Source organism: Vulpes vulpes, chromosome 14 (assembly GCF_048418805.1).
Source record: "Vulpes vulpes isolate BD-2025 chromosome 14, VulVul3, whole genome shotgun sequence".
In the NCBI taxonomy this organism is placed as follows: domain Eukaryota; kingdom Metazoa; phylum Chordata; class Mammalia; order Carnivora; family Canidae; genus Vulpes; species Vulpes vulpes.
This window is the reverse complement of record NC_132793.1, coordinates 61666330-61674948: the sequence shown is the minus strand read 5'-3', so window position 1 is coordinate 61674948 and position 8619 is coordinate 61666330. Positions and strand designations below refer to the sequence as shown.

General features: G+C 49.8%; 1 long non-coding RNA gene across 1 annotated transcript; it reads right to left on the bottom strand.

Annotated features, from left to right (window-relative positions):
* Positions 1-639: 639 nt before the first annotated feature.
* Positions 640-2799, bottom strand: LOC140595431 (uncharacterized). The gene is made up of 2 exons (XR_011997020.1): positions 1740-2799; positions 640-1459 (listed from the first exon to the last, which is right to left on the bottom strand). It is a non-coding gene; the product is annotated as an uncharacterized lncRNA (long non-coding RNA).
* Between the last annotated feature and the right edge of the window lie 5820 nt (positions 2800-8619).

The following is an 8619-nucleotide window of genomic DNA, read 5'->3' as shown; positions in this document are numbered from 1 at the left end:
GTTGTGTGGCGTCTCCCAGCACCTCCTAGACAGAAGGCCTTTGTCTGAAGGCTTGAGGCCTGTGCCACCCAGAGTGTCAGCGTCCTTCTGCCCTTCGCCACGGGGGGAGGATGGGCCTTCTCAGGAGGCCAGGGAGAAAGAGGCCGGAGGGCCCTTGGCGCCCTGCTTCCACAGGAGGCCTGGGCTCGGGCAGCCCGGGGGGCTCAGCGGTTTATCGCCGCCTTCAGCCCAGGGCCTGATCCTGGAGACCCGGGATCAAGTCCCACGTCGGGCTCCCTGCATGGAGCCTGCTTCTCCCTCTGCCTGTGTCTCTGCCTCTATGTCTCTCATGAATAAATAAAATCTTTAAAAAAAAAAAAAAAAAAAGGAGGCCTGGGCTCCAGGATTCACTCCTCTCTCGCCTTCCTCCCTCCTGCACTCCTCACAGCCTCTATATGTAAACCTGGCACTACTTGCTCTTTGCTCTCAGGGCTGGTTGGCCCAATAGCGACAGTAGCGCTGCTGTTGGTAGAAGTGAACTTGGGCTGTGTGGGACGGCTTTGGTCAACATGTCACTCTGGGTACTGGGCAGGTCACGCTGCCTCTCAGAAACCTCAAACTTTGTAACAGTCCAAAAGTTTTTACCAGAGGGCGAGAGACTCCACAGATAATATGTTTACTATTTCTCATAAAAGTGCATGCCAAAATTAATACATTTGTTTGTTTTTGTTTTTAATGTGAAATTGATAACCCTCCAGCTATATCTGCAGAACCCTGGAGTCCTGTGGTGCCTGGGTGGCTCCGTGATTGAACATCTGCCTTCGGTTCAGGTCGTGATCCTGGGGTCCTGGGATTGAGTCCTGCATCGGGCTCTCTGCATGGAGCCTGCTTCTCCTTCTGCCATGTCTCTGCCTCTCTGTGTCTCTCATAAATAAAACCTTAAAAAAAAAAAAAAAAGGAAAAAAGGACCCTGGAGAATAACAGCACTTTCTCCCACCCTGAGTCACGTTTCCTGACAACAATTTCGCATGGATGTCATTATCGCCACTTCACAGTGAGAAGCTCTGGCCGGATCTGAAGTTCTCAGAGAGGGCGCTGCCACAGGCTGCCCTGCACGTCTGTGCCACAGGCTCACAGCTGGTATGTGGCAAACTGGAAGCTGGATCCAGGACTGCATTTCCCTCACCAGCCCCAGCTGCCCAGGATGGGGCAAACCACCTTTCATATCTGGTCCAAGGCAGGTGCGCAACCCCCAGCCTGTGCCCCCCGCACCCCACCATGGCGCCCAGAGCCTTGTTTGTTTTTGCCCCGGGAGCCCAGGTCTGTCCCCTGACCTCTGACCTAGCACTGTGTGTTCCAACCACTCTTGGTCTGTCATCCTGGCTCCAAAGTGAACGAAAGCTCTTCAAGTCCTGCTTTCATACTCGAGGGGTCAGTGAAAATGGGTGGTGTAGTCATGTGGCTGATGAGTCATTTCGGCCTTGAAATAACAAGTAAAATATACTATAGTTCACCGCCTAGCAACGCGTAGCTACCAGCTGGGAAGCAGCGAGCATCAGGAGCGTCGTCTCTGGGCCAGAGACTTGGGTTTGAGTCCTGTCCTCATACCTCAGGCCGTTTAAACTCTCTGGGCCTCAGTTTCCACTTGTGTAAAGCAGGGCTGACTAAGCAGAGTGCCGGCTCTTCTAGGGCCCTAGTGTGAGGACTAGATGAGGAAAGAAAAGGCACTTAGCCTGCCGCCTGGCATAGTGGGGCCTCACCACGCTGCTGCCTTGATTCTCCGGCCGCCAGGGAAGTCCCGGAGGCTCGGTGTGTGGGTCACTGGATCCCCAGAGCTGTCGCAAACGCTCCCACACGGCGAGGGGGCAGCCTTCCCCGGGGGCGCCTCTGCTCAGGTCCTGCAGGCCTCCTGCCTCCCCAAGTGCCCACGGCTTCTGAGGGAGGGAAAGTCACCTCATAACTGTGCCACGCGCGCTCCTGGCTCCGAAGAGCCAAGGAGCAGGCGACAGGAGCCCACGCGCCAGGTTCGTCTGAGTTTTCCGACAGGCCCGCCCCGGCCAGTGTTCCCGTTTCTTGGATTTCTCGGCCCGGGTCACGGCCTCCACCCCGCCGCCCACGGACGGCGAGGCTCTGCTTCCGGGGGGGCGAAGTCTTTCGAAAGCGGGGAAAACGCCTTAGTTTGCTGTCCTCTCGCGACGTGCTCAGGTCATGAGCGATTCCTCCAGGGCAGCCAGGCCGCGACCTCTAGCGACGTGCGCGGGGCCGGAGGTTAAATGGGCGCGTTCGCGGAGGCGGGTCTGTCAGCTGGGGAGCTCGCTGCGCAGCCGGCACGGGCGGGGGCGACCGTGACACCCTCCTCCCTTTGAGAGGCCCCCCGGACCCCCGGCGCCCCCCGTATACCTGGACACCGCGCGCTCTGCAGGGAAGAGGGGGTCGCGAGTGCCCTCGAGGGCGGGGGCCACCGACCGGCGTTGCTGCTCCTGCCGCCGCCGCGGGCCCGCGCTGCGTGAGGGGGCGCCCGGCAGGGGGCGCTGCGCACCGCGCGGCCCACGCTCGCGGGAGAGCTCAGAGAGCCTCCGGTCAGAGGCTCGAGACCCGCGGGGCGCCCAGGGCCGAGCGGAGCGTCCTGCCGGCCGCCTCACCGCCGGGTCGGGCCCGTCTCCAGGCCCCAGGGGTCGCTGCGACGCCTCGGGCCGCGGCCCTGCCTCAGACGCACTTTGTGTTCAACGGCCCGCGCTTTGGGCCCGCGCTTGACCCCGGGGCCCCAGCTCTGTTTGTGCTCACTCAGGAGACTGCACTATCTCGGGAGCACTTCTGTCTTTATAAACCCACTCGTGACAGATTTGTATTCTGAGATGTTGTTGTTGTTGTTGTCGTCGCCCTAAGCTCCGAAAGCAGGTTTGCCTGGTATATTCTTTATGCGTCCCAAAGCACGCCCTTTAGAAATTCAAGGGAAACTTGTAAAATGTTATCCTGGAGGGAACCCCAGGAGGGGGTTGTTCTTGCAGACGGTGACTTGGTCTGAGGTGACTTGGTCTGAGGGGGAGCAAGAAATGCGAGTGAGGAGGGAGTGTACTGAGGGGACCTGCCCAGAGTTGTTGTCCACCCCCTCCAGCACCTAGAAAAAAATGGAGATGACTGGAGTTGATCTGTTCTAAGGATTTTTTTTTTTAAAGATTTTATTTATTTATTCATGAGAGACACAGAATGGCTGAGACACAGGCAGAAGGAGAAGCAGGCTCCATCCTGGGACTCCAGGATCATGCCCTGGGCCAAAGGCAGGCGCCCAACTACTGAGCCACCCAGGCTTCCCTGTTCTAAGGATTATGGCAGAATTTTGGTATGGGGGAAGAGACGCAAGATGGGGTTCCAATTGGAGAGAGAACAGATCTGGATGGTCTGAGAAGGGTTTGAGTTAAGTGAACAGGGAGTGTGAATGATGCCCTGGGCTCACATCAGGAGAAGCAGCTGAAGAGAGTTAACTTGGTAACTTGCCAGGAGGGGGGCACGGGAAAGGCTTTCACCTGCAAGAGCCCGGCGGGGAGCAGCAGCTGGCCTGGCCTTGAAGTACTGGGGTAGCCATACAAAGGGGGTTCTCTTACCTGCCTCTTGCCAGCACGGTCCTCTGACTCTTCTCCCACATTCAGAAGGAAATAGATTCTGGAGAAGTTCCCCACATCCTCATTCCTAGCCTTGGCTAGTTGTTTCTCCAGGATTTTTCCTATAGGTGTCCTATCCCCTTTTACACCCTGTGAAATCACGAATCTCAATCTTTCCCCTAAGGCTTCTCCTACAGAAGTCTCTATGTCTCGTTAAAGTTTTTGTGTTTGTAGTTATGTATTGCTTCTGGTTTTTTATTTTTGGTTCCCATAGGTTTTTGCTGAGAAAAATGATCTTTGGAGCCTGGAGAAGGTAGGGAATCTGTGGTTTCTCTAGATTGCCCTTTTCCTTCCAGGGCCCATGGGGGGGGGGAGGGGTTCTGTCCCATGGACTCTGGCTTTAGTGGACTTGGGTGGGGGTCCACAGGAAGGGTGTGAGTATAAGCACTGAGCACTTCTCAGGCACAAGGACATGGAGGTTTCAGGTGAGTCAGCAAACAAAAGCATAAACACTTTGAAAACCAAGTCCAGCAGAGTTTATTTAGCTTATTTCAAATAAACTCACCCCCATTCCCACCCCTTAGGGCACGCACGAAGAATGATGCTTGTATGTATAATATATTCTCGTGGATATATGCAGTGTTGTGAGTAATTCTTAGCTTGTGATGTAAATTCTATCCTGTTCTTGCTCACTCAGAGACATGTTTTGGAGTTGAAAGTGAAAGAATTCAGATTCTTTATAAGTTTGTGAGGTTTTTGTGTGTGTGTTATGTGGGAGAGGAAACAAATGCAAAGGGGAACTTTGCTAAGAGATTAGGATTGATCCTGATTAATCAGGGCAGTAGATAAGAACAAGGCCAGAAAACAACAGGTATTCACACAAAGAACCATGCGTTGGTGTGGCGTTTTTACTACGTGGCCTTTGTAGAATAAATAGGGTGAATTCACATCATTTTGGAGAATGTGAAGCTAGGACTTGTAGAGGGCTTATGTGAATTTTTTTTAAGACCATGGTATATATCACAGGTGTACTGAAGGTTCCAGCTGGCAGCTCATGCCTTTAAACACCTCATGCCCTTTGTGAGGCGAGTGGGGAAGACCAGGTGCAGGCCTGATATGTGCCTCATTCCATTTTCAGAGGGGCTGAGGTGAGGTGTCTCCTACAAGTCAAGAGGGCCAAGACCCTGGCCACGTCCCCCCAGTGCTCAGGTGAGTGTTCTTCTCTGAGTGCTAGTATCTGATGGGTCCAACATTTGTGAAACACGCTGGCCAAGAGGCTGGCTGGAATATTGTTTGGCATTCTCAGGTTGACAGAACTGGTTTTATGTAATTTGAGAGGTGTGTGGCATGTGAGCCAGGCTTTTATCACTCGCCCCCTTTCCCTTCCTGGGAATTGTTTGTGTGGCGGAGATTTCCTGTCTGTATTTTTAGTGTCTCATTCTCCATGGTTGCTTAAGTATCCGTGGCCGTGTTTTACTGACTCACGCAGATTCCCAGATGCCCCTGATAAAACTGATGGCTACTGAACGGAAAGCCCTCAGTGTGGAAAGCCCAGGAATTGTCCCATAGCTTGCCTCATTGGGACAATTATTTGGGGGAAAAAATCTGTTTTTTCAGAAAACAGGGTTTTAAGATAGCTTAGCTTTCAGAATGACAAGTTTTGTTAATTAGCTTTCTTAATGCTGAAGCAGAAGAAGGATATATTCTGGGGTAAAGCAAGAGGGAATGGGTACAGCAAGTATTCATACTGCATTTTTTCCCACCGTCCCCTCTCCTTGCTGCTGCTTTCAGGCCAGCTGGAGTTCCCAAAGCCCCGCGTCTGTGGGCAAGGCTGCGTGGTGAAAGAGCTGAGTCAGAGCTTTGCTTCTCTATAATTATAAATTTTATCACCTCATCTGACATAGAGAGGGTGTTGGTTGGAAATGAAATACACATTAGGAATAAGCTCTTTAGAAATAGAAAAAAAGAGAGAGAGAGAAAAGAAAAAACAAAAACAGTAAAAAACAAAACAAAACAAAACCCAGCTTTCACAATGTGAAGGCTTTTTTCCACTAGCTAAGGTCATGAAGAGACAGAGGAGTCATTTCCCCTTCTTGCCCATAAAGTCATGAAACTTAAAACATCAAAATAAACAACACTGTAAATTTCTTGTCCAACCCTCTTCTCATTATTTTGTTTCGTGTCCTCAGAGCCCAAGTCTGGAGAACATACCTTGTCAGCTGCCCCCACGCTATCTTTTCTCCCATCTTCTTTGCTGTTCTCTCAAGACCTTATTGGAAATCACTTTAGGAATGAAGTCTTGTCTCCCTAGGAGATGTTGTTTTATGGTATGTCATCGTGCTTCTGAAACTTAAAAATTGTTCTTGAAGGGCGCCTGGGTGGCTCTGTCAGTTAAATGTGTGCCTTTGGCTCAGGTCATGATCTTGGGGTCCTGGGATCAAGTCCCACATGGGGCTCCCTGCTCTGAGGGGAGTCTGCTTCTCCCTCTCTCTGCCTGCCACTCTTCCTGCTTGTGCTCTCTCTCTCTCTAATAAATAAATAAAATCTTAAAAAAAAATTGCCCTCGGGTCATTCTCTGTGTACATCACATCTCTAATAGACTGGAAGTTCTAGATCAGAGGCAGTGCCTTCCAACGCCTCTTTGTTCTCTTTGTGCTTCTTTCTTCCATGGGGTGGTCTTTAGTATGGGGAGCATCCAATCTCAAATCTCTTTTCCAACTTGGACCAACCAAGCTCCCACCTAGCTAAGAACAAACTCCCTTTCCAATCGCATGTGTAAACAGCCCCCCCAAATAGCCAGGACGTGCAAACCCATAAACTTTCCTAGTCCACCTCTACCCAAATATGACCTTGTTGATACCATCTCCTTTTAGAGGACAGATCCGGATGTTTCTGTTGCTTGGTTGCTATTTGCCACATGCTTCCTGGACAGGTTTCCAGGTAACCTTAATGGTTGTGCTTCTGGGGAAGGAGGAGTAGAAAATAATTCACCTCTTCAGTAAGTGGTTGTAAAAATATAACAGCATTTAAAAGCTTTTAAAGAGCAGCCCTCTCCTTCCGGCGGCTCGGGCCCTGTTAGCTTTGCGATAGGAGCCCCCATAGTACATTGTGCTTGGCAACCTCTGACTTGGACAGAAGGCGGATTTAAAGGCCAGAAGATTGATTTTTTTTCCCCCTAGTAGAGAGCTTTCCATGAGGGGTGTGGGAGAGGAATGACTCTGGGGAGCAGTGGTCAGTGAGGCTTACTTCTCCATCTGCTCTTCATTCTTGGGTGAGGCTGAACAAGCTTCTTGTCTCGACAAGTGAGTCCCAGACCACAGAGGGAAGCAGTTCATCCTGGGGGTCCCAGGGTGATGGGGCACCCAGAATTAAGAGGTACGGACTGTCTGTCACTGCCTCTCCTCCCACTCGCATTCCCATCAAACCTTGCAGGGCAAATGTCCCCAAATTGCATGTGTGTTTTGCTTTGATGTGGCCACAGTGTGGCCACCCAGGCTTACTCTGGTGCAGCTGGAGCCCATGGTTCAAACTAGGCCTGACTGTCCAATTTCGGAAATTGGGAGGCGTATTCCCCTCTGCCAGGGCTTGGAATTTACCTTCCCTAGAGCATTGAGTAAGAAACTCATGTTTATAAAATCCCAAGCCCCAAGATTTCTTCCTGCCAGGGCTAGAAAAGAAGTAGGCACATAATGTCAAGCAGACCCTGCAACTTCTGTCCCTCCATTCCTGCCCGGCACAGTTACCGGGGGGAAAAACAGGTCTAGGTGGGGAGAGGGGGTGTATTGGTTGGTTGAACCCTGAAAATAGAAGTTTAAAATTCTCACTGCAGATCAAGTCATTAAATTTTTGGTCTGTAATCTTATTACTTCCAAAACTATTTCTAAAAGCTATATATAAAGTCTTAAAAAAACTACACTGTATCTCAAATGCTCTGGGTAACATTTTGTTTTGTTTTCTCCTAAGAAGTGCTAATGTAAGTCCTCTAAAAGATGTACACTCTCCATGTGGTTTATTTTTTGTGCAAATATATATATATATAAATATATATATTTAATAAAGTTTTTTTAAAATCAAGCACTCAGTACTTGGCAGTATCTAACAGCTGCTAAATCAACTCCAAATCTTCTCTAGGTCTCTAAATCAACCTTTTGGTGTCACCTTGAGCAGAAAGCCACTTCTGCTCAGCAGCCATGTGCCCATCTGTGTTGATTCTCATGGACATACTGATAAAGAGTTTATCCACCATGATGTGCAAACTACTTCTTATGATTTAGAGAGAGAGCTTGGTTACACAGCACCTCCTAGGTCTTAAAATTAAAAATATCAATGTCAATTTTATATAATGGGACCTAATGAAAATATGCATGTAAGTCTTTTATAAGACATGAGAGGTGTGGGTCGTGCAATATTCTATCCGTGAAGATATAACCATGTATATATGTTGGTGTTCATCAACTCCATGAAAATAAAAATTCCAAACTACTACCCAAAAAAATGTCACTTGTCTTTAAAGATGGAAAGTAGTGAGTTTCTACAGTTTCCAATTATTTGGGCTGTGCAAGGTTAAAGCGAGAGGAGCTGAAAAGTTTACGTTAAGGCAGCTTGAGGCTCACCTAGTCCCACATTTCCAGCAGGATCGAATTCTCTGAGTCACATCAACTCTGGGTGGGAGATTCACTGAGGAGTGGAGCAGGGCAAAACCCAGTCTGTGGGATGCTAGAAGTAGAGGCTAATGGTTAGAGTTCCCACAAATAAAAAATAGTGAGATTCATTCTCCTCCCACCCCACCAGACACAATTCAAAATAGACTAGTCAAAATCAAATCATCGTCGTGAAAAATTCTCCCGTGGGCATTACCTGGTTTGTTAAAATATGTTTAATTTTTCCTTTCTCTTTGAATCGCCACCACAGTAAGCTCGTGCTTGATCTGCCCCTTGGCTACCTTAGCAGACAGCAAGGCGGGGCGGTTGTGGGGAAGGGCAGCTATGGAGGTGGTCATTTGAGAGAACGTAGGGCTCTAAGCCAGAGGGTCGTGCTCCTG